Source organism: Rhinoraja longicauda, chromosome 5 (assembly GCF_053455715.1).
Source record: "Rhinoraja longicauda isolate Sanriku21f chromosome 5, sRhiLon1.1, whole genome shotgun sequence".
Taxonomy (NCBI): Eukaryota; Metazoa; Chordata; class Chondrichthyes; order Rajiformes; family Arhynchobatidae; genus Rhinoraja; species Rhinoraja longicauda.
This window is the reverse complement of record NC_135957.1, coordinates 60,201,508-60,207,718: the sequence shown is the minus strand read 5'-3', so window position 1 is coordinate 60,207,718 and position 6,211 is coordinate 60,201,508.

The following is a 6,211-nucleotide window of genomic DNA, read 5'->3' as shown; positions in this document are numbered from 1 at the left end:
ACAGGTATGTGGGTTAATTGGCTGGGTAAATGTTAAAAAAAAAAAAATTGTCCCTAGTGGGTGTAGGATAGTGTTAATGTACGGGGATCGCTGGGCGGCACGGACTTGGTGGGCCGAAAAGGCCTGTTTCCGGCTGATATATATGATATGTTATGATGTGGTCATGTCAGTTTGTAACCCATGTCTCTTGAGCAACCCCTTCCTGTGACCCACTAACCAGCTCTTTTCAGACCGCGGTGCTTATTCTTGCAACAATGCTTTTCATTTCACAATTGATAACCGCTTGTCTACAATTTGGAGCTGTTCATGAAGACGGGTTCTTATCTGTGTTAATAGGTACTACATCTTCAAACTAATGTACCATACCATTTATGCCCAGACAGAAATCTCTCCTAGTGAGGACAAAGTCCAAGTGGAGGATAGGGAATGGGTGCATAGTTAAATAGGACTTTAAAGGCCCTTTATTAAGCATTCCCTGCACCCCCCCCCCCCCCCCCCCGCAATCTGAGGGGTAACTGTTTCACACAAAGAGTGGTGGTTGTATGGAACGAGCTGCCAGAGGAGGTAGTTGAGGCAAGAACCATTGCAACATTTAAGAAGCAATTAGACAAGTACATGGTTAGGACAGGTTTAGAGGGATATGGACTAAACAGGCAAGTAGGACTAGTGTATATGGGGCATGTTGGATGGTGTGGGCAAATTGGGCCAAGGGGCCTGTTTCCACACTATATGACTCCATAACTGCAATAACTGTTTGCTCCAGGTGTTTAACCATATCCTCAAAGAGATCGTCCTGCATAAGTTGCATTCACTGGATGATTCCATCCACCTTGTTGCAGCTATACTTTCAGGCATGGTCCATTCTTGCCATATCCATGTTGTTGAAGGTGCCTATGCAGAAGATAGTTAAATGCCGTGAATGACATTGTCACTATCTCCTTCCCTGTTGGCACATTACGCTATACACTTATACACTGCATTGCTATCTGACACTCTTGCCTTTAGAGTGAGGGAAGTGGAAAAATAAAGACAGTCTGTGTCGCGGCAGATAGAAAGACTGCACCTGGAGGGGATAAGAGGCTGAACTGAGGGATCTAGAGGGATCAGGAACTCTTGATGCAGAAGAAAGGGTCTACAGTCATAAGATGAAGAAGACTCCTAATCATCTGCAAATAAAAATAAATAAAAATGATTGTAAGTGCTGGAACTTTGAAATAAAAACAAAAGAGTTAGAGCTCAGGGCTAGAGGAATCAATGGGGTACTGATTGTGGATGATCAGCCATAATCACATTGAATGGCGGTGCTGGCTCAAAGGGCCGAATGGCCTACTCCTGCACCGATTGTCAATGTATCTCCTCTGTATGATGTGAAAAAACTCGATAGGTCAGGCAGCATCTGGGGAAGGAGAATAGGTTAAAAGTTCAGTTCTGCTATCCACCATCTGATTGCAAGGAACACTTTGAAGACTGCGTCTTGCAACTTGCAAAGTAACTCATTCAAAGCCATAGTTTACTTCGCAAATAACTAGAGATTGCAAAGACAATCTAGGCATCACTGCAGCTCATTAGGTGACATTATTATAAATGCGTGCATTTTCAAATCGGTCTTTGAATTACTGACAAATAGGTAGCCAGTCTATACAGATCAAGGTCAATGTACTGGAAATTGGCAAATTGTCGTGAGAACAGAAAGCATTGTATTTTCTGATAACTATGTCTATGACTTGAAATCACACTTCAATTATTCAACTTCCTCACTGGAAGGCATCATCTGCCTAATATTGAATCAATGGTTTCCATTAGCAACAGGGTTAAGGGCCTGTCCCAGTTACGCGATTTTTAAGGTGACTGCCGGCGACTGTCAAAGTCGTAGCAGATCGTCGAAATTTTCTTTTACCCTACGACAATGACCATGATAATGCCGAGTCAGGTCGATACAAGTTTCTTTTTTTGTGAAACTAGCCCCAGGCTAAGAGATTACACCGTCTTTCGAAACATCGCAAAATTCTCACACTTACCTAACCGTCAAACTGTCGCCTCCAATCTACCTGTCAAATGTCCTGACGGTAAATAAATTGGTTAAACAAAACTATCTTCTGGTATCTTCAAATGCCTTTACTTAATTAAATATTACGTGCTTCTAAATGCATCTGCGACAACCTAGCAAACCTGGGGATAGCATGTGACAGCGCATGCAATAAGCTACGATACCTGGCGACAAGCCAGCTGTCGCCGACAAATTTCTAGCAGGTAAACTTTCCGCGACGCGCTGAAATCTGCTACGATTCATTGAAGACTCCTCACGATCATGCCCGCGACACCCCGGCGAATGTTCGGCGACAGCCTAGTCGCCGGCAGTCGCCTTAAAATCGCTTAACTGGGACAGGCCCTTTAACTGTTTATCTTGAAGACTGCTCCAGCTGACTTTGTTACATAGTAGTAATTGTTTCTTTCCCTATTAGCATAATGCTCACTGTCCTTGATCTGAGTCAACTTGCAATTATACACATACTCATCTATGCAGGCCAATTTGACTGCTTAACAGTTTCCATTATCAGCAAGATAAAATGGAGAAAACAAAAAGAACATGCACAAACAAAGAAAATAGTATTCCAAGTTAAAACAAAATCTAAGAGGCACTGACAGAATCAGTTGAGAGACTTACTTAGCGTCCTTTTCTTTCTCCTTTGCCTACATATTCTTTTGTAAAAAATTGTTTGTCTGACTTGGCAAGTAATATATTTATGAAATGATTAAAAATCAGGGAGCATAGAATAGAGGAGATTGGCAAAAGAACCAGAAGTGTTATGAGGAAAAACGTTTTATATCCAGCAAGCATTTCGGGTCTGGAATGCATAGCCAAGGGTGTTAATGGAAGCTGATTTAAATATAGCATTAAGAAGAGAGCTGAATAAATATCTGAAGTGAAGGAATTTACAGGATTGTAGGAAAAGGACAGGAGAGTGCGATTACCTTGATTGGTCTTGTACACAGTCAGTATGGACACATTAGACCAAATAGCCCCTTTTCCCATTGCAACCTTTTTGTGATTCTCGCAGTACTTTGCAATACTCATGCGTGAAAAGCATTCTTTAATAGCAAATGTTCGAAGTTACACCTAAGAAGTGAATAGAAAATTATTACTGAATAGTTAAATAGGATCAAAAGTTTCAAGCAAAAATCGGCAGTGCTTCCCTTGCCCTGCAAAAATGCTCTCTGAAGGATATAACCTCAGACAAGTCTGTCCTTATCTGCATTGCTGCCTCATTTACTTCATGCATTGTACACCTAATTGTATGCCTTTTATTTACAAAGTTGCTATCTTTGGAATGTTGTTGTCTCTCTTTTAAAGCTTAAGATAGTTGTGGGTCGTCTAGTGGGTCTGTCTTTTAGGCTGCAGAATGAGAAGGGCAATGAAAAGGGCTGGAGTAAGAAGGAGACATTAGTTGGCAGCAGCATGGTATTGCATAGCTGATGACAACAGTGAATTTGAGCTCACACTTCTATCTCAATCCTTATGAGGTACAATGTATCAGGAACATTTTGCTTCACTAAGATAGGGATCACCGAGTTACATCAAAACTCTCGAACATGGTGTGATCAGCAAAGACTGAAGCTATCAAGGTCATCAGGGCTGCCATTTTTAAATGAGAGGAAGCAGATGGTATAAAACGCAGTACAGTGACTGGATATCTTGAAGAGAAACAGAGGAGGGAGGCAATTTGTGTGCTGAGGGTGTACGTAGGGGTTATGGGGAGAAGGCAGGAGAATAAGGTTAAGAGGGAGAGATAGATCAGCCCTGATTGAATGGCGGAGTAGACTTGATGGGCCGAATGGCCTGATTCTGCTCCTATCACTTATGAACATATGGCAGCGGAGAGCAGACCCCAGGAGAACATTCTTACCTTTGACAATTCTGGTAGATTAATTAGCTGTTTTTCCTGTCTGATGGATTTTCTCCACACCCTCACCAATGAACTAACAATTTCTCTCCAGTACACATCTTGTACAAGTGCTTTCAGAGGTTCCCTAAGAATCTGGGCATTCTCCCATTATCCCCTGCACCCGTTTTAAATATTCAGGATATCTCTGTGCACATTTGCAGCCAGAGTGCATTGTCTCTTTGAAAAGCATAAGCTGCCTTCAGTGGCAATGATGAGTATTAACTACTGCACCACCAGCATATACCAACCAATCTCCACCTTCTCCAACTGTAATGAACCGGATTTGAGAAGGGAACTCAAGGTAAAAGAGCTATAAGGAGGCAGTGATCAATTTGAGAGGGAGAAGGGAAAATCAGAAGTGTCAGTATTACAGTTGAACAAAGGGGAGTATGGAGGCATGAGGGAGGAGCTGGCCAGAGTTGACTGGAAAGAGACCCTAGCAGAGAAGACGGTGGGACAGCAATGGCAGGTATTTCTGGGAATAATACAGATGGTGCAGTATCTGTTCATCCCAAGGAGGAGGAAAGATTCAAAGGGGAGTAAAAGGCAACAGTGGCTGACAAGGGAAGTCAAGTACAGTGTAAAAATAAGAGAAGTATAACATAGCAAAGATGAGTGGGAGGCCAGAGCATTGGGACTCTTATAAAGACCAACAGAAGATAACTAAAAAGGTAATACGGAGAGAAAAAATGAGGTACGAAGGTAAGCGTGCCATGAATATAAAGGAGGATAGTAAAAGCTTCTTTAGGTATGTGAAGAGGAAAAAAATAGTTAAGGCAAATGTGGGTTCCTTGAAGACAGAAGCAGGTGAATTTATCATGGGGAACAAGGAAATGGCAGATGAGTTGAACAGGTACTTTGGATCTGTCTTCACTAAGGAAGACACAAACAATCTCCCAGATGTTTTAGTGGCCAGAGATCCTAGGGTGACGGAGGAACTGAAGGAAATTCACATTAGGCAGGAAATGGTGTTGGATAGACTGATGGGACTGAAGGCTGATAAATCCCCAAGGCCTAATGGTCTGCATCCCAGGGTACTTAAGGAGGGGCTCAGGAAATCATGGACGCATTGGTGATCATTTTCCAATGTTTTATAGATTCAGGATCAGTTCCTGTGGATTGGAGGGTAGCTAATGTTATCCCACTTTATAAGAAAGGAGGGAGAGAGAAAACAGGAAATTATAGACCAATTAGTCTGACATCGGTGGTGAGGAAGATGCTGGAGTCAATTATAAAAGAATAAATTGCGGAACATTTGAATGGCAGTAACAGGATCGTTCTGAGTCAGCATGGATTTACGATGGGGAAATCATGCTTGACTAATCTTCTGGAAATTTTTAAGGATGTAACTAGGAAAATGGACAGGGGAGAGCCAGTGGATGTAGTGCACCTGGACTTTCAGAAGGTATCACAAAATGCTGGAGTAACTCAGCAGGTCAGGCAGCATCTCAGGAGAGAAGGAATGGGTGACGTTTCGGGTCGAGACCCTTCTTCAGACTTTCCCTACTTTCAGAAAGCCTTCGACAAGGTCCCACATAGGAGATTAGTGGGCAAAATTAGAGCACATGGTATTGAGGGTAGGGTACTGACATGGATAGAAAATTGGTTGGCAGACAGGAAACAAAGAGTAGGAATAAATGGGTCCTATTCAGAATGGCAGGCTGTGACTAATGGGGTACCGCAAGGCTCGGTGCTGGGACCGCAGCTATTTACAATATACATTAGTGACTTGGATGAAGGGATTAAAAGTAACGTTAATAAATTTGCAGATGACACAAAGCTGGGTGGCAATGTGAACTGTGAGGAAGATGCTATGAGGTTGCAGAGTGACTTGGACAGGTTGTGTGAGTGGGCAGATGCAGTTTAATGTAGATAAATGTGAGGTTATCCACTTTGGTGGTAAGAACAGGAAGGCAGATTATTATCTGAATGGTGTCAAGTTAAGAAAAGGGGAAGTACAACGAGATCTGGGTGTCTTAATTCATCAGCCACTGAAAGGAACCATACGGGTACAGCAGGCAGTGAAGAAAGCCAATGGAATGTTGGCTTTCATAATGAGAGGAGTTGAGTGTAGGAGCAAAGAGGTTCTTCTGCAGTTGTACAGGGCCCTAGTGAGACCACCCCTGGAGTATTGTGTGCAGTTTTGTTCTCCAAACTTGAGGACATTCTTGCTATTGAGGGAGCGCAGCGTAGGTTCATGAGGTTAATTCCCGGAATGGCGGGACTGTCGTACGTTGAAGGACTGGAGCGACTGGGCTTGTATACTC